This window comes from Saimiri boliviensis, chromosome 8, assembly GCF_048565385.1.
Source record: "Saimiri boliviensis isolate mSaiBol1 chromosome 8, mSaiBol1.pri, whole genome shotgun sequence".
In the NCBI taxonomy this organism is placed as follows: domain Eukaryota; kingdom Metazoa; phylum Chordata; class Mammalia; order Primates; family Cebidae; genus Saimiri; species Saimiri boliviensis.
Genome location: NC_133456.1, coordinates 50,977,035 through 50,997,358, shown reverse-complemented (window position 1 = coordinate 50,997,358; position 20,324 = coordinate 50,977,035). Strand labels below are relative to the sequence as shown.

At 40.8% G+C, this 20,324-nt stretch overlaps 1 protein-coding gene and 1 pseudogene across 6 annotated transcripts in view; both read left to right on the top strand.

Annotated features, from left to right (window-relative positions):
* The window catches only part of FHIT (fragile histidine triad diadenosine triphosphatase), a 1,474,674-nt gene that overhangs the window by 468,483 nt on the left and 985,867 nt on the right, over positions 1 to 20,324 (top strand). The gene's annotated exons all lie outside the window — the stretch shown is intronic.
* Positions 3,056 to 13,584, top strand: LOC141585491 (transmembrane emp24 domain-containing protein 2 pseudogene; annotated as a pseudogene).

Here is a 20,324-nt window from a genome sequence, read left to right as displayed (position 1 = left end):
AAGGGAGGAGGTTTGTTCATTTTCTGCATTTTCTGTTAAAAAAAATAGGTGCCTTTTAGTTTAGACCCAGCAACTTGTCTTTTCCCATCAATCCTAGGCTACCAAAATATCTATGTTTCTGGACCTTTTTTTCTGGTTTAATATTGATTAGAGGAGTATAGTGAATGCTTCTCTGATGGGAAGATGGGAAGGCCCCAGAGCCAGGAACCATTTGCCTCAAAACAAAAAACAAAACAAAACAAAAACCCACTTAGAATGTTACTCCTAGGAGTTGGCTGATGACGACTAAACTCATCAACATAACCCCAAGTGGCCCAAATGGCCATTGTAAGCACCATCTCTATTCAGTTTCCAGGTTACCTGGGTTTGAATTGCCTTTAGTCTCATTTACAAAAGCTTTTTCCTCATTTCCTCAGAAGGCATTTTGCTGGATAAGGACTGGTTTAAGAGAACAATCCTGGGAGAGGGAGGAATGGGGAATTTCTTGTGGGGAAAATAAAAGGTACTCTGGAAACGGATGGTGGTAATGGCTGCAAAATCATGTGAATGTACCTAATGCCACTGAACTGTAGACTTCAAGATGATTGAAATGGCACATTTTACATTACATGTATTTTACCACAATCAAAACAGGTTGTAATAAAAAGAGAGGCAGCAATATCAATAGCAATGATAACAACTATTGTTCTTACAATTTTTGCTTTGTAAGAGGCATTGTGTTCAGCACTTTACATAAATTATTTAACCCTTTTAACAAATCTGTAAGTTTAGTACATGATTATCTCATTTTCGTAGAGAAGGACTTGAGGATTGAAGGGGTTAAGGAATTGCTGAGGGCCACATAACAAGCAAATGGCAGAATCCCGATTTAAAACCAGGCAGTTTCGTTCCATAGCTCTCTCTTTTGGCTTATGCTCTTAGGCTAAATCATCTAGAGATTGTCCTTTGAGTCTGAGACTTCCTGCACCCAGCAATAAACAGCTGCAGCAAACATCTAAAAGCAGTCAAAATTACGAAAAATTCACCTTCTCGAATGTCAGCAACTTTGATACATGTAGTATTCTTTTAACAGCAAAGAGATGTGCTCTGATTCTTGCCTGTCTTTACAGTTCACCTCTCTAAGCAGATAGAAGGATATTCTATTATTTATTGGAAAGATGGTTACCTGAACATTTCTCTTTTCTTTGATGTGGAGTTGTAAAATGCCACTTTCCACTTAAACTTGTGAGCTTCTTAGGAGCAGGAACAGTATCTTTCTACATGGCCGATAATAGGTGCTCAGTAAAATTTTTGTCTTAATGAATTTCCAGTGATATTAAAGGTATCTGTATAAGTTTCCCTAATAATTAGGGGACAGTATCTGGGTGTATGGTTCATTAATTTAGATCTTGGAATCTACATTCTGAAGGATGCATTAGATATTCTCAACTGGGTATAATTTTGGCTCTTGGGAGACATTTGGCAATGTCTGGAGACTTTTGTGGTTGTTATAATTGAGGGAATGTGTGTGCTACTACTGTCTTGTAGGTAGAGGCCAGGGATGAACATCCCGCAATGCAGAATTATCTGACCTCAAATGTCAATGGTGTCGATAAAATGGGAGAGTTCCCTGGCCCCATTCATGGGGCACATGCGACAGGGGTGCGGCTCTCTGTTCAACCACCATGAGTTCACATCCCTTGTGGGAGAGGGAACACACAGATGGGCAGGTGCAGGAGCCAGGACGAGTGCTTTGGGCTCTGGCCCCATGGTAGTGCTTAGGGGTGGATGCCTGTGGCCCCACTGTTAAAATGCTCTTTTACCTCTGCCATCCACAGACGGCTTAAGTGTTAACCAGCTCAGTGCTCCCTCTGCCTTTCTGCAAAGGACCAGTGTGACAGCCTTCTGTATCCCAAGCTCTTGCCCAACATCCTAGAAGAATTGGGTCACACACAGGCTTGAAGAATGAATGTGGGTTTTTTTTTTTTTTTTTTTTTGAGTGGCAGAGGTGGCTATCAGTGGGATGGATGGGGAGCTGAAAGGGGAATGGAATGGGAAGATGATCTTCCCCTGGAGTTTTGGCTGTTCAGTGGCCAAACTCCTCTCTGACCACCCCCAGCCAAGTTCTTCTCGGCATTCAGACATTCCTTCTCTTCTCTCTTTCTCTGCTGTGTCATTCATCTGCTTTTTTCCTCTTCTTGTCTGCTCCTGGAGCCTGGGGTTCGGGATTTATATAGGCACAGGATAAGGGGATGTGGTGTGCCCAAAGGTAACGGCTTGGGGGCAAAAACAGAAATGCCTATTCCCACTTAGGGCCACAGGTCTCCAGGCTTCAGGGTGGGGCCTTTGCCAGGGAACTGCCCTCTTCCATCCAGTATTTCCTTGTCTTCTATCTGTATCACTGGGGAGAGAAATTCTGCTTTAGAGGTCTTATTCTCATTCATTCATTTCACATGTGTTTATTATCTGCATCTGCTTGCTCAGATGAACAAGACTGCTTGTCCATGACCACACAGCTACATGGTACAGATCCAGAACTTGAACCAATGTCTCAGGGATAGCTCTTCTTCAAATGTATCAGGGTGGCCTCTGACAGCCTATTACAGATTCAGATGCCATCCCTGTGGGTCACAGTGGAGCAAGTCCTTCTGAGACCGATAGGACTCTGAGCCTGTGCTTGGTGCCTGGAGCTGATGGAAAGGGCAGTGATCTAAGACAGCTTGTTCAGGCTGCAGAAAGTCTCTGAGCTTTGACTCCCTGAGCTCTTGCTCACTCTTCTGAGGCAGAGATCATTTCAGAGCTTCCTGTGTTTGCTGTGTTCTATTGCTGGGCCAGTCACTCTTCGCTGAACTGTAACACTATCTCATCCACCCTGTTTTCACAGGCTCTATAAGCCATATTACGGACTTTGTTGAAAGCATTATCATGTTCTCACAGCTCTGTGTTTGCAGTAGGCTTAGGACTCTTTTCAGATTTGAGCACTGGCGGTCTTTAAAGCGATCTGGTTTTCAACACACATCACATGTTCTCCTCCTCCCTTTCCTCTCCCGGTCTGATTCCTTACTGCCTTCTGATTATGGTCCGCCTCATTATGCCAGATCCCACAGCCAAGCCTAACAGGTACTCTGCAATTCTCAAGGTGCTAGAGTTGATGGATTTTAATCAGGTGAGTGCAGTTTAATGCAAATGCCCCTTTAGCCAAGGCTCATAAACTGGGCTGCTCAATATTATGGTCCCAAATGTTAGTTCAATGCTCATGACTTACAGAAATGGTTTTCCTTTGGGGTTAGGTTAGGGGAAAATCAATAAAAACCGGCTGGAAATGGAGAAAGGAACTGTGTACTTACATGGCACTGTGATGTAACCCTGCTCCCATCCCCGCAATGCCTCATACTTATCTTTTTTGTTTTTTTGCCAGCTTACTTTTCCCTCCACATTTAAGGCTTCACAGAGATGTGAAAAGCCACTCTGGTTCCTCCATCTATTAAACAGGAAATGCATACGAACAAATAGAAGAATTGCACCATATAATACAGCCGAAATACAATGTTATCATCATTCCACTCTGAGCATTTCTCAGGATGGTTTATGTCCCAGCAGTTAATGGCTTGCTATTGTTGGTGTACCAACACAATGCTATTAGCAACACAGAATTCTCAGGCTTTCTGTTTAGATTATCTTCATGTCGGCTAGCCAGAATTTAGATATTTGTAAACGGAATTTGAACAGTGGCCTTTCTTCACAATATAAAATTCAGATAAGTGTAACTGATCATGGCCCAACTCTTGTTTATTAATTAAGGCTTTATATTATGGCACCATTTTTGGAAGCTGCAGCTTATGCAAAGAAGAACACTAATTACATTCTGCATTTTCTGTAATAATGGGGCAGTGTTTTGGACAATGCAGTTTATCCAGACAATGCATCCGGCTCATAATGTAGTTTATTAACAAGGAGTCTCTGAATGTTTAATGGGAAAGTGATGCAGCTGTGAAAGGGTGGCATAAATACTATTCCTGGCCAGGCTGGGGCAGTGGCAGTATGTTGCATGCTGTTATCCTCAAGAGGTCTTCAAATAGCTTTTCTGTACGCCTGCTATATATTTGTTGACCATTGCTGGATACAAAAGAAGTTAAGTGATCTGGGAAAATCTATTCGATAATTTTCTTTTTCCGTTCTCTTAGCACTTGCTGAGGCTTTAAAAACAACAGGACTTTGCATTTGTATGGATCCTTTTTCCTTAGGCTTCTTCAAGAATGGTCACTTTAATATCATTAGCATTAGGGATTTTTTATAATGGTCACGTGTGAGAATCAGAATAGGCTACCATTTTTTCTATGAGGTATTTTTTTCTTATTGAAATAATTCACATGCTGCAATGTGTATCCTTTAATAATGTGCAACCTGGTGGTTTTAGTATATTTACAAAGTTGAGTGGCCATTACCGCTATCAATTCCAGAACATTTTCATCACTCTGAAAAGAAACCCGTAGCCATTAGCAGTCACTGTCCTTCCTCTCCACCTGCCTCCTGGTGACTGCTAATCTACTTGATGTCTCTATGAATTTGCCTATTCTGGACATTGCACATAAATGGAATCATATGATGTGTGGTCTTTTGTGACTAGCTTCCTTCACTTAGCATAATGTTTTCAAGGCTCATCCATGTTGTGAAATGTAACAGAACTTCATTTCTTTTTATTGCCAAATAATGCTCCATAGTATGGATATGCCACATTTTGTTTAACCATTCATTATTATTATTAACAGCCAAAATTGTTATCCACATTTTGGCTGTTAATAATAATGCAATTATGGACCTTTGTATGTGTGTGTGTGTGTGTGTGTGTGTGTGTGTGTGTGTGTGTGTATACTTGTATATTTATTTCCTCAGGGGTATATACCTAGGAGTAGGATTGCTGGGTCATATGGTAACTCTATGTTTAACTTTTTATGGAACTTTCCAATGCTTTTGAAGCACCATTTTATATTCCCACTTGCCAATATGAGACTTCAAATTTCTCCAGAGCCTAGAAAACACTTGTTACTGTCTATCTTCTTGATCATAGCCATTCTAGTGGGTGTGAAGTGGTATCATTATAGAGTTGATTTGCATTTCCTTCTTGACTAATGATGTTCAATTTGTTTTCATGTGCCTGTTGGCCATTTATATTTCTTCTTTGTGGGCTACCATTTTAACCTCTATTTTATAAATGAGGTAACAATGGCACTGAGAGGAAGCAAGACTTACTAGGGTACCTGCATGAGGTAACGGCCCATCAGTATTGGAACTGAAGTTTTCTTGCTTAGCAATGCAAAAGCATAGACACTGAGTACCTAGTAATGAAATAAGCTATAAGCGAATTCATTTAGTTTTAACTTTTTTTATTTGCAAATGTCAGAAACCCAGGTCTAACTGTGGCTTAATGAAAGTAGGGACATTTTCGTTTGCCTATCTATAAAGTTAAGATCTTTTTGCATCTAGAGTGATTGGATTCAGCTACTCAAAGATGGCAGCAGAAATATGTCTCTATCATCTCTTAGTTCTCTTTCCATGGGGTTGGTGGCACACATAGGCATGGTCTCACTTTGTGATTAGATGGCCACTAGAAGCTTGATGCTTTTATCTTACCAGCTCAGAATGCCAACTATATGTATATATATATATATATATATATATATATATAAATTCTTACCTTTCTCAGTAGTTTCTTCAGTAGGTCTCAAATCTTAGGCTTGAGTAGTATTGGACTGGCTTGAATTAATGTTTTTTCTCCCCGAACCATTCATCAGTGAAATATATTGATTGGTCACTTGCTTGCTCTCGGTGGGGAGTGAAGTTAGCTCCATCTACACCATCTGGAGTGAGAACTGGAGAAGGGGATTTCCCAGAGGAGAATGAGGACAATGGTACCAGCGCAATGAGGAATGCATGCTAGGGCAAGTGAAACTCATAGACGTCCACTGTGCTATGTAATTTTTTCCCTAGTCCTTGATCATTTATCATTTACTGGTTTCTTGTTGTCTATAAATTTAGAAAAGATACAGAATCTCTGAAAATTAATGTTTGGTTTCTTACAAGTGAAGGATTAATCAACCAATACACATTTATTTTCTCCACTACTGAGAGATCATTTGTTTTAATAAATGCAAATAAGGTTTCTTATAGTTAAAGGTAATTGGCTTTTCATCATAATTCTTGATGCTGGCCATTTTGTGCCTGAGTTGTTCCTAACTGCTTCGGTTCAGAGTTTGAGAAATGAAATATTCCCTTGACTATAACTATAACTAAAATTATAGCAATTTATTTATTTAAATCAGCAATCCCTGTGAAGTCATTTACAGTTTGTATATTTCAGTATGCTTTACGAGGTGCAACAAAAGATTAAGAATAAATCTTTCTTACAGGATTAAAATGTAAGGGGTAAGGTAAGTCTGGCATAGTCATTAAAAAGGAAACATTGTTTCTTCTTGACTGGTCAACTTTAGAGACAACTTTTCCCATTCCAAGTGGTCTGTCCTCTAAAATATACAGAGATTGAGGCCAGGTGGAGTGGCTCATATCCGTAATCCCAGTACTTTGGGAGGCTGAGGTGAGTGGATTGCTTGAGCTCAGGAGTTTGAGACCTTGGTAACATAGCAAGATATTGGTGGTGCACACCTGTGGTCCCAGCTTCTTGCAGGGCTGAAGTGGGAGGATCTCTTGAGCCTGGGAGGCGGAGATCACAGTGAGCTGTGTTGGTGCCACTGCACTCCAGCCTGGCCAACAAAGTGAGACCCTGTCTCAAAATAATAAATAAATTAAAATATAGAGAGATTGAGATGCGACCCAAGTGCTCGCCATTGACAGCGATGTGGAAGCACACAGTAGGACTGACCATGGCTGATAGTACTGGGCTCCTGGCAGCAGCAGTGTCTGCAAAGCCTTATTTTTTTGTTTGTTTATTTGTTTTTTTCTTTTCGACAGAGTCTTGCTCTGTAGCCCAGGTTGGAGTGCAGTAGAGCAATCTCGGCTCACTCCAATCTCCACCTCCTGGGTTCAGGTGATTCTCCTGCCACAACCTCCAGAGTAGCTGGAACTAGAGATGCGAACCACCACCATTGGCTAATTTCTTTTGTATTTTCAGTAGAGATGTGGTTTTGCCATGTTGGCCAAGCTAGTCTCAAACTGATGAGAACTTTATCCCAAAGCATACAGGTCCTTTCATCTTGCCTCTGGCAAATGCTGGATCCGACACAAATGGCTCCCAGTTTTTCATCTGTACTGCCAAGACTGAATGGTTGGATGGAGAGCATGTGGTCTTTGGCTTGGTAAAAGAAGGCATGAATATCATGAAAGTCATGGAGTGCTTTGGGACCAGGAATGGCTAGATTAGCAAGAAGACCACCATTGCTGACTGTGGACAACTCTAAAAAGTTTGACTTGTGTTTTATCTTAACCACCAGGCCATTCCTTCTGTAGCTCAGGCGAGCACCCCTCCACCCCATTTGCTCACAGTAGCCTATCATCTTTGTTCTCTCTCTGCTGTTCCCTTTGAGTTCCATGTTTTCCTTGTTCCCAAGCTGGATTGCAGAGTTATATTCATGATTATGAAATAAAAACTAAATAACAATTTAAAAATGTAATAAAATGTAATTGTTACAGTAGGCAGCTAGTCAGATACGAGTTGGGGCAGTAGAGGGACACCCACATCCCACCGGGAATGTCAGGCAACCATCAGGTGATGGTCAGGCAGTTGTTAAGATGGTTTGCTCAAATAATAATTGGTTGCATCTGGCGCCAGGGAACGACAGTCTCCCAATAGATAGAAAAAAACCTGAAACTGGTGATCAGCCGCTTCCCAATAAGATCTCAGGAGGCAGGCAAGTGGTATCCGGCATGTGCACTAAGAGGCAAAATGGAGGAGTTTAACTGGCATTTGACCTTATAGGTACACTTGACAGGTAAGGGAAGAATGCCTCAAGTGAGTATGCATGCAACTGCAGTAAACACACTGCGCATGCGGCCCCTCTCGAGTGGTATCAGGCCACCCAGCATGTGGACAGCCCACCCCGAGGGAAGAATCAGGGGAGAAGGGAGGCAAGACCCTGGAAGTACACCAGTGTATGATATCCCAAGTCAAAAGGTCAAACTGTGCACTTGATCTCTCAAGGGGGCCACCTGCTTGGCCCCCTTCCAAGTATACTTTACTTTCTTTCATTCCAGCTCGAAAGCTTTCTAATATAACTTTCTCGCCTGCTCTAAAACTTGCTTTAGTGTCTCCTTCTGCCTTACGCCCCTCGGTGGAATTCTTTCTTCTGAAGCAGCAAGAATTGAGGTTGCTGCAGACTCGTATGGATTCACTGCTGGTAACATTCTTTGGTGCCACATGACTCAGATACGTTCAACCAGTAACATACTGCTGCCTTATTTTTATTTTTTCATTATTGTTATTATTTTTTGAGGCAGAGTCTCACTCTGTCGCCCAGGCTGGAGTGCAGTGGTGCGACCCTGGTTCACTGCAACCTCCACCTCACGGGTTCAAATGATTCTCCTGCCTCAACCTTCCAAGTAGCTGGGATTACAGATGCATGCCACCACACCTGGCTAATTTTTTTAAAAAACTTTTATTAGAGGTGGGATTTCACTGTGTTAGCCTGGATGGTCTCAGTTGTCGCACCTCGGGATCCACCTGCCTCAGCCTCCCAAAGTGTTAGGATGACAGACGTGAGTGACCGCACCCGGCCTGTCTTATTTTTCTTAACATTATACGTTCATTTATTTACAGTACCTCCCAGCACAATGGGCATCAGAACTTGCATTTTTCCTAGGATTGGCAAAAAGTGCCAGGTAGGCGAAGGCAGTAGGGTGATGGCAGTAGGGTGGTGGCAGTAGGGTGGCGGCAGTGGCAGTAGGGTGGTGGCAGTAGGGTGGTGGCAGCGGCAGTAGGGTGATGGCAGTAGGGTGGTGGCAGTAGGGTGGTGGCAGTGGCAGTAGGGTGGTGGCAGTAGGATGGTAGCAGTAGCAGTGGCTCCAGATGCCACAGTCCAGGCCCTGGCCTCAGCTCCAGACCCACTGCAGTGACGCTTGCTGGGCGGCCGCTGCTCCAGACCACTCTCCTGGCCACAGTCCTGGGCTGTTTCATCAGCATCCATGTACGTGCTGAGGAGTACGTAAGTGAGTCACCTCAGGCACCAAGGTGGGCCTCCTCTTAGAAGGTGGCCGAGGGTGGCTTCCTGGACATCATCATGGAGATTACAGGACCTGATACCAAAGGGATTTATAAAGGAGACCAAGAATCCAGTGGGAAATACGCATTTGCTGCTCCCAAGGATGGAACACATAAATTTTATTTTAGTAACTGAGTGTCCACCGTGACTCCAAAGATAGTGATATTCACCAGTGATACTGGGGAGGCTCCAAAAGGATAAGACGTGGAAACAGAAGCTTACCAGGACAAGCTAGTAGAAATGATCAGTGAGCTGGCTGTGGCTGCGACAGCTGTACGGCATGAAGAGGAATACGCAAAAGTCTGGGAGAGAGTACGCAGAGCCATCAGTGACAACACAAACCCTCAGTGGTCCTTCGGTCCTTCTTTGAAGCTCTTGTTCTAATTGCCATGACACTGGGACATATTGACTACCTGAAGAGATTTTTTAAAGTCCGGAGGGTTTTTTAAATTGAGACAGAGTCTCACTCTGTCACTAGGCGAGAGTGCAGTGGGGCGATCTCTGCTCACTGCAATCTCTGCCTCCCGTGTTCAAGCGATTCTCCTGCCTCAGCCTCCTGAATAGCTGGGATTACAGGCGTGCGCCACCACACCCAGATAATTTTTGTATCTTTGGTAGAGATGGGGTTTCACCATATTGGCCAGGAGGGTCTTGATCTCCTGACCACATGATTTTAAAAGCCTGTTTCTGATAATTCCAAACTCGTAACTTACTGTTTACCAAACATCTTGGTCATAATGTTATATGTCATTAATTTCTATGTTTTTATTTTCTGAACTATACAGTCACAGCTTATGTTTCTTTGTGATTAATAGATATTGGAAGAAAACACCTTTTAAGGGAAGTTATAGTGAAAATTTGACAATGGATTGGCATGGTTTCTTAACTGAATGCTGCCTCCATTATATAGGTCCTGCCAGAAATTAAATGCTGGAATTGAAATATAGGAATAGAGTTTTTTAAAGCATCTCCTTTTCCTTTTGTTTTTAAAATAAAATGCAGTTTGTTCAGGAAATCAGCACAAAGCGTGATAGTACTTTACTGAAATGACTGCATTCTGTGGATTCCCTCATTCTGTTGGAATAGTCATTAAAGATTCATTTTGTTGAGTCCTTATGAGAAACAATAGTGTGAATCTTGACATTTTCTATGCATGCTCATGCAGAGCTCTCTGGCTTGGGCGTATGCTGCCAGGCTGGGCACGTTTATACTTTGTTTTCATGTTTTGCTTTAAGGATGAGCCTTGCCCCAGTACATATTTTCCCCATACATTTCACATTGAACCTTAAATTCAATGTCACTTCACTTAAATTGATGACACAGCAGCCTATAACCATTTTTTGGGTGTTTTGCATAACTTTCTAAGAAGTCTCAGTTAAAGCCAATTCTCTGGTTGTCCCACTGAATGGTGGCTCTTTTTCTTTCCACACTGGCACATCCACTTTCTCCACTCTTGGCATCTAGGAAGTATGCGTTCCCTTAATTGGAAAAATCTGGATTTCTGAAGCCAAAGGGTTAAAGCCTCTTAAATTTCATTGTAGTAATACACAGCTGCTATTTTGTTTTTGATCCGTGGCCTTTGGGCCACTGTTTAACTAGGGCACTGAATATCACTGTCAGCACAGGGTTTTTGTTTTTGTTTCTCTTGCTATGTTGACATATGTGAATTTTGTTTTGTGTAAAATGAAATAACTTTCTCTTGTACTCTGATGATGGGTTTAAAATTAAAGGAGCATGTGGTTTTGATGTAGGGATGATCCAGGATTATGTTATGACTGATGTATATTAGTTACTCGTACATTTTTGTAGATCTTGGCAAGGAGAAAACTACAAGGAATGAGTTTCATGTAACTAACTTAAATTTGTTACAGGTTTTCATGTTTAGGATAAACAATTTTTAAACCTTGGGTGAGAACAGTTTTGACAGTTTATTGATAAGGTGACTCTTTCACCTTAGGACAACTGTTGCATGCCGTGTGTGTGTGTGTGTGTGTGTGTGTGAGTGTGTGTGTGTGTGTGTGTGTGTGTGTGAGAGAGAGAGAGAGAGACAGAGAGAGAGAGAGAAAGCACTTCAAAATTTATTTACAAGATGTAGATTTTAAATTGGATGTGTATCTAATATGCCCCAGGTTCAGTAAATAAACAATTCTTTTTAAACAACAAAGTAAAACAAAATAAACAAACTGCAAGGTAGAATTTAGTGAGAAGAGTGGAGAAAGTAGAAAATTTCAATCTGGCTGGAATAGAAACTATTGTTTTTATCTCATTTTACCTGCAAAGACTTGAGGGAAAGGCTTAAATGGTAAATTTAGTTTTGACCTGTCTGAAAGGGTGGGTATTGAAGGTCAAAAGTATTACTAACAGAAAGGTTAATGAGCATTAAAAGAAAGAAGTTAATGTGGATCTGCCAGAAATGAAGTAACCAGACTAGTCTTCCTTTTGACAGGGTTATTGGAGTAGAAGATAAAGTACAGTTTGAGAAAGAGTGTATTTCAGCAATGTATATGTATCTCACGGTATTTTTGTGGTCGAGACTGAGCAATGCGACAGAGTTGATAGTGCACCTGTGAATTTAGAGCTGGTAGAATAATTTTTCCATCATACACAGCATTTTAAAAGTTTACCACAATGTTTAAGCTGTGTTACAAAAAATGAAATAGACATTTCTCTTCCTATTTGGTTATGGACATGCTATCCTCCTTTTAAATTACTGTTTAATGAAGCAAATTATTTGATCCAGGTTTTCATTGATAAAATACTTTGGATAATATTCTAGTAATAGGACAAACGCTCTTTGATCTCTTGGATGCGTTTTATTTTCTAGCGTCACATAGTAAGTTATCTTTGCTTTCCTCTAATCGGGCTGCTGCCTCATTCACATTTTATATTGATATAGTTTTCTGACCATACAAACTCTACCACAGCATCACAGTAGAGTCACTATCTGCTTCTATTGCTGTTAGCTGGATTAGTCTTATCATAATTATTTCTTCGCCATAGCTGCTTTGGCTTCCCTATCTCTTTCTTGTTTATCTCAGTTAAAATATATAAAAGTGTATTAACATTTTGATACACTGAATTCTCTGGAGGGCTGTGCCCTATATTAAATTTTAGTTTTCTCACTATAGGGAAGGAGTAGAGGGACTTGGAACATTTCTGATACTGAGCTTTTATATTGCGAGCTTTCCTTCAGTATTTTAAGGATCCATCTTTCTCAGTATGGGTGGAAGTGGGGAAACGGAAAGGGAGATTGTTTTCTGCATTCTCTATAATAGTTTTTATTTAAGAATGATAAAGCAATACTTACTAAGCCCAGACCAGTTCCACAACAGACAGTTCTGAAAATCCCAGTGGAAATGCAGTGATGTTTCTATGTTGAGAGGAAATAAACTTCAAAATGTTATTTGGTGTATAAAGTTATTATAAATATATTGAAGAGAGCTTTGCCTAGTGTAAAAAAGACTCAATTTGGAATTGAGTTAGCCGTGCTTAACCCTTATGTGTCTGTTTGCTTCTATTCTGAAACCATATGCAGACACAATGAAGAGGACAAACAGAGACTACAGGGTTCAAGGTCTCTACCTCTTAAGCAGGTCAATTAACATTTTCACCTCCTTTTCCTCTTATATAAAATAGAAATAATAATAGTACTTCATACTCCTTGGATTAAATAAGTTAGTTGCCATCTTTCAGGTGGTTAGAGGGCTGTATAATGTAAGACTCAATACATGTCAGCGATTTATTACTGTATTTATCATTAAGGACTCAGCCAGCATAGTGAAAGAGAATTAGATTTGACTGACTTTTCTGCCATAAAGTTGTTTGAACCTGAGAAGATCAACTGCTTTCTGTTGTCTACATTTTCTCCATTGAAAACTGACCAGACTCACCCTACTACATGGTTGGGAAGCACTCCCAAGATCAAGTTGCTCTATAGCGTTAGTCTTTTCAAAGTCATTTTTACTTGGATTTTGCCCTATAGACAAACAGAGAAAGGGTAGTTTTGAAAATTGATGCCATTTATTATATTATTGTTTAACGAATTCCTAATTTTCAGATTGGAAGTAATTGACTTCATATCTCCATTTCTAATCTGATTCTAATTGATTTACTCCATCAATCATCTAGTCACTAATACAATTTTTGGAGTGTTGACAAAACCCTTTCAGCTATCAAATAAATCTTACTGAGATCTTGAGTGATAAGATTTCCTACACTTTGTTGAGTTAGAAAGGGAGACTAACCCTTTGTTGTCAGCAACTTAATCAGAACTGGGAATGTCATCTACCAGTGCTAGATTTTGGCTTACTTTTACATATTTTGCATATGTGCTTAGCTACTATTTGTTGGAAATTGCTATCCAACATTACTTGGCCCCCACTTCTCAGTGCCATTCCTCCCCTCAATTTTTTTTTTTTTTTTTGAGATGGAGTTTCGCTCTTGTTATCCAGGCTGGAGTGCAATGGCGTGATCTCGGCTCACCGCAACCTCTGCCTCCTGGGTTCAGGCAATTCTCCTGCCTCAGCCTCCCTAGTAGCTGGGACTACAGGCGTGCACCACCATGCCCAGCTAATTTTTTGTATTTTTAGTAGAGATGGGGTTTCACCATGTTGACCAGGATGGTCTCAATCTCTTGACCTCATGATCCACCCGCCTCGGCCTCCCAAAGTGCTGGGATTACAGGCTGGAGCCATCGCGCCTGGCCTCCCCCCTCAATTTTTTAAAATTGCTTTTCCTGCTTGTTCTATGACCAAAGGAAAATTATTTTGCATCAGTTTTCCTTAATATCATCATCTGTAAAATGGAGATGATGATTCTACCTGTCTCATGGTGTTGGAAGGAAGATAATATAAGTTAAAGTGTGTGTAGCGCTTCTAAGTTAATGAATGTTAAATGCAAGTGCAATGCCTGGCACATACTAAGTACTAAATAGCTGCTAGTTACTATTATTATTAGCAGTAGTAGCACCAGTGGTATTAATGGTGGTACTGCTTCCTGATGTAGCAAAACACTAAGCATATACCTAAAATAGAAAAAAAAGAAGACCAATTGCAAAGTTTTTATAAAGGCTCTCAGGCAGTTTGTTGTATGCATAAATTCTGTGTTTTGGTACTTGTTACCTTAATTTGTATATACAAATTACCTGAAACTATTTCTGGGGATGATTCAAAAGATGCCCTAAAAGAATAAAGTTGGACCCCCCTACCTCACACTATATACAAAAAGTACCTTAAAGTATCAAAGGCCTAAATGAAAAAGCTAAATCTATAACATTATTAGGCAAAAACACAGACATAAATCTTCATGACCTTGTGTTAGGCAATGGTTTCTTAGCTATGATGCCAAAAGCACAGTGATGCAAGAAAAAAAAGACAGACAGATTGGACATCCTAAAAATTAAAACTTTTATGCTTTAAAGGACATCACTGAGAGAATAAAAATAACCCACAAATTAGAAGAAATGTTTTGCAAATTAAGTATCTGATAAGAAACTTGGATATCGAATATGAATATACAAAGAATTCTTACAAATCAATACTAAAAAGACAAATAGCCCAGTTAAAATGAGGCAAATAGGTCTGAATAGACATTTCTCCGAAGAAGATATGCAAATGGCTAATAAGCCCAGGGAAAGATGCCTACCATTATTAGCCATCAGGGAAGTGCAAATCAAAACCATAATGAGGTACCACATCACACCCACTAAGAGGGCTGTTAGCAAAAAGACAGATAAGGCTGGGCGAGGTGGTTCACACCTATAATCCCAGCACTTTGGGAGGCTGAGGTGGGTGGGGCCAGGATTTCAAGACCAGCCTGGCCAACATGGTGAAACCCTATCTCTACTAAAAATACAAAAATTAGCCAGGCATGGTAGGGCGTGCCTGTAATCCCAGCTACTCACCAGGCTGGATTGTATTCCTGCAGAGTGAGACACACACACAAAAAGACAGATAATAACTGTTAGCAAGGATGTGGAGAAACTAGAACTCTCTTTCACTGCTATTGGCAAGTAAGTGATGCAGCTACTTTGGAAAACAGTTTGAAAATTTCCTAAGAAGTTAAACCTATATATGACCCAGCAATTCCACACTTAGGTGTCTATCCAAGGGGAATGTAATCATATGTACATAAAAAATTGCATACAAATGTCCATAGTAGCACTATTCATAGTGGCCAAAAAGTAGAAAAAACAGAAGTTTCCATTTACTGATGAATGGATAAATGCAATGTGGTATATCCATACAATGAAATATTATTCAGCAATAAAAAGAAATGTAGTGCTGATACTTATTACATCATCGATGAATCTTGAAAACATTTTGGTAAGTGAAAGAAGCCACTCACAAAAGACCACATATTGTATGACTCTATGCGAAGTGTCGAGAATAGATAAATCCATAGCAACAGAAAGTCTAGTGGTTGCCTAGGGCTGGGTGATTGGGAGACAATGGGTAGTGACTGTAAATGGATATAGGGTTTCTTTATGGGGTGATGAAAATGTTCTGAAATTGATTGTGGTCATGGTTGCACAACTCTATGAATATAAATCTTGAATTGTACACATTAGATTGATTAATTGTATGGCATGTGAATTATATCTTTTAAAAGCTGTTATAAAAACAAAAAAGAGATGCCACAGGGCTTGTTTTCTATGAAAGAAACTTGAAATACGCTAGAATGAATGCTTTGCTGGCTGCTACCACATAAGTTCTGTGAGGGCTGGGAGTTTAATTCTTTGCTGTGTCTAGAAATAGAGGCACACAGTAGAATGTTGAATGAGCATCTGTACTTGTGGCCCCCAAGAGCACTCTCAAGGTTCTGTAAGTCTCTAGGAGGACTCCTGGGACTCAGCATTGTTATCCTCTGGTTGTGGTTTGCTACAGCGAAAAAAATACAAAGTAAAATCAGTATGGGGAAAAGGTACATGGTGTGCAGTCTGGAGAAATCAGGAATAAGCTTCTAAGAACCCTCTTCCAGTGTAGTCACACAGGATGCTTAGTTCCTTAAGCAACAAGCTGCAACAACAAGTGTGAAGTTTTGCCTACTAAGGCGACTCATTAGAGACTCAGTGCCCAAGGTTACTGCTGGGAGCTGATCTGCCTACCACATACTCACATTCCAGACTCCCAGAAAAAAAGCAGTGTTCAGCATAAACCACACTGTGTGTACAAACGGGTGAGGCATAGTGGCTGCTGTGTAATTTAGGAAAAATGTTATGTCAGTGTAGGGAATTGTTTACCAGCTCAATTTCCCAGTTGCCAATCAAAGGCCAACACTGCAAACGGGCTTTCTAAGATAGGCCATCTCGGGCCTGCTCTATGTTAACTCTTTCCCGCACAATGAACTGAAGAATGCCAGGCTCCAAATTTTTGTATTATGCCCAACAAGCCTATATGTGCAAAAGGTGTTAGGAAGAGGAGTCAGCATGCCCTGGGAAGAGTGTTGCTTTGCACACAGCTGGCAGTACATTCTGTGCTCATCTCTAATGAGGAAGAAGAGTCTAGAGGGGAGTCTGCACTCCGGATTTTCCTCCTGATGCCCAAAAATGAGTGAATTAAGACTTAAAGTTGGCTGGGCACAGTGGTTCATTGCCTATAATCCCAGCACTTTGGGATGCCGAGACAGGTGAATCACTTGAGGTCAGGAGTTTGAGACCAGCCTACCCAACATGGTGAAATCCCGTTTCTACTAAAAAATACAAAAAATTAGCTGAGCGTTGTGGCTCGTGCCTGTATTCCTAGCTACTTGGGAGCCTGAAGCAGGAGAATCACTTGAACCTGGAGGCAGAGGTTGCACTGAGCCGAGATCACAACACAGTACTCTAGCCTGAGCAACAGGGTGAGACTCCATCTCAAAAAAAAAAAAGGTTAAAGTAGCAGTTCTCATCCAGTATGATTTTGCCCCCCAGAGGACTTACGGTCATGTCTGAAGACATTTTTGTTGTCACAACTGTGGGTGGGGGATGCTACTAGCATCTACAAGGTGGAGACCAGGGATGTTTCTAAACATCCTGCAATGCCCAGGATAGCCCTTGACAGCAAAGAATGACCTAGGCTAAAATGTCCACAGTGCTAAGGCTGAAAAATCCTGCCTTAGAGAAAATTTACAGTGGAGAGTACAGTGTAAGGCAGTTACCTAGTAAATCTTCAAGGAGGAATGAAACAAATAAGGTAATCAGGCAATAACTACCCCACCTTTTATGCCGTCCCCAACCCCTGCTCCCTTTTCTTATTTAATCTTTAACCTGAAAATGATAAATCCTCCATTTATTCCACAGTATTGATAGGGGACTAGGAAAGGATGCTGTGAGCGGAATGAAGAAGACACCCTCTTCTCTGAATATAATGGCCCTGATTTTAGGGTTTCAGATCTAACTCTCAGATGGGTAGCTCAGTCTTCAACTTGGAAGGAATGTGCAAGGATAGAAATATCAGCCTTCATATTTTCATCACTGAATTCCTAATAGCTGAGAGTTATTCCTAACCATATCATCTCTGAGCCTTTCGTATTTACCACTGCTGTTTATAGCCTCATTTCCTTCCTTCTCTTTTCATAATATCTTTTGAAGTGGAAGCTAATGTGAATTTTGGTGCTCTTCAACTCCTCGCTGGTATGTCTAACACCATCAGATTGAATTAATTTGAACTATTAAGCATGAAGTACATATTACCACGGAGCTTATTCCAGATGTACTATTGTTAGTTTAATTGTTACGGCTAATCGTTGATTGTGGTTTTTCTGGGTGCTTGAAATAATAATAATAATAATTCTCTTTTTTATAGTGCCTTTCATTTGAGAATCTTGAAAAGCCTGTGTCCTGGAACCACTCATTGTAAAATTGTCATTATCTGTGTGTGCTCATTTGGCTGAAGTTCGGGGAGGACTATGCCAGTGTATGATTTTAAAAGCCAAGAAAAATTTATATTCATGAATCATGCTTTTTTTGTTGTTGCAATTTACCACCTTGGAGAAGCAGGGGGAGGGGAATTTAGCCCACTGGGGTATTATTTCCAGAGGGCAATTCTGTTCCTTTTGTAACAGTTCTGAGGCCTTTGTGTTGGCTTGGTATCAGCTCTGACTTGGTAGGTTATAATTGTAAATGGTTCTCAGATTGTGTGAGGCCTGCATTCTATGTTGTTTTTCAAACCAAGGATGTGCGTGTGTGTGTGTTTTAAACCCTTAAAAGAGATAAAGCTTCTTTGGCAATATCACATTTTGAAAAGTTCAAAATGAGTGAGAAATACAGTACAAATATATCTGTTCTTAATCATGTGTTTACATAGCAGAAGATTGGTTATTTGGAAGAGGAGGCCTTTAAAGTACAGTTTGGTCTCTTGACACTCCAACTACTTGAGTAGTGAGAGTAGTGAAGAAGACAGAAGGTAAGGGCAGATGCTTCTCAGCTTACCTATTTCTTGGTGCCTGACTGAACACTCAGGAGTTTTCACCTTTTTTTTTTTTTTTTTATCAGTTGGAATTAATTGCTCCCATAAAGCAATGGCTTCAACAAAACAGTTATGATAGATTTATAATGGAATCTTGATGAGTTTTGTTAAGACATCACTTAACCCAAAGGACCAGAGTCATCTTCATGTGTTACTCTGCTTCCTCCCAGCAGCAGCTCAGGCAACTTGGATTTTCCTAGAAAGGTTTCCTTCTGGCTTGGGTAATAGATGGAGAGTTCCACCATCTGGCTGCTGTCGTGGGGCCAGGGGAAATGAACTACTGAATTTTTACTACGTGTATTCATATTACTGTTCCTTTCTGAGGGCCATAGACTCATGCCATGAGTAATGAGGACTATTCTTGACACTAGTATGCTATTCTCTGGAAGGCTGGGAGACCACAGTGAGACAAAGGGTAAAGCAGTCACACCTTGGCTGCACATCGGAATCTCTTGTAGAGTATAAAAATCCTCAGGTGCCTGGGTCCCACCCTCTAGAGATTCTGATTTAATTGGTCTGTAGCAGAGCATGGACATTGAGGTGTTTAGTATTTCCCAGGTGATTCTAATTGTCCCCTGTTAAGTACTGCTTGGGGTCTAGTTTTTAGCACTACTAATATTCAAAACATATTACCATTGGTACAGCATTGAACTCTTCTTCTTTGCCAGGCACTGTTCTAAATGATTTATAGGTTTCAATCCATTTGATTGTCACAATAACCATATGAATGAACATTCATTAATTCCTTCATTTATTCAACAAATATTTCTGGGGCACAGGCAACAGGTCAGGCAGTGTGTTTGGCTGCTGGGGAGAGGTTCGGGGAAAACTTTCAGAGGAGATGGCATTTAAGCTGACATCTAAAGACTGAGGAAGAGTTACAGTCCAGGTAGAGTTGAGGGGAAGGCACTGATGGCCAGGAGGATGGTTTTGCGAATATTCTGTATTGGGAAGGAGAATGGCTAGTTCAAGGAACGGAAAGAATTTACCAATGCTTCTGGAGCAGAAGAAACCAGGTGAAGCATGATGGAAGATAAGATTTACAGGTGTGGGAAGCGACCCCCTCAGCAGAGGTGGTAGTTCTGTAAAAGGCTTTTGGCCTTGATTTTGAAAGCTAATGGAAGCTCTGATCACGTTTGCTTTTCCTAGAAGATCTCTCTGGTTGCAGTAAGTGAAACAGAATAGAGGGAAGCAAGAAGAGATGCATTGTAGTGAGTTGAGTGGCCACTGCAGGACATCTGGAGAGAAATGAGAACAGCTTGGCCTAAGGTATTGAAGGGAAAGAGAGAGGTGAGCACATTGGAGTGGTATATAGATGATGAAATCCTTAGGACTTGAGGATGGATTCAAAGGAGCAGAAGATGAATGCCATCTCCAGTTTTACTATTATCTCCAATTTGCAGATGAGCTGGTCAAAGGGTATGAGAATTTGTGCAGTTCTTCTTAAACTATAGTGTGAGGATCTTGTTGAAATGCCGATTCTGATTCAGTAGGTTTTCAATGGAACCTGAATTTCTGTACTTCTAGGAAGCCCCAAATGATGCTGATGCTGCCAGTTCATGGACCATGCTTTGAGAATCTAGGGCTTAGAGAAGAGAAATAACTTCAGATGTAGTAAAGTGGAGCCTTCATGTGAACCATGTCTGTCTACTTACAAAGACCATGATCTTAATCATAAACTCTATAGCTC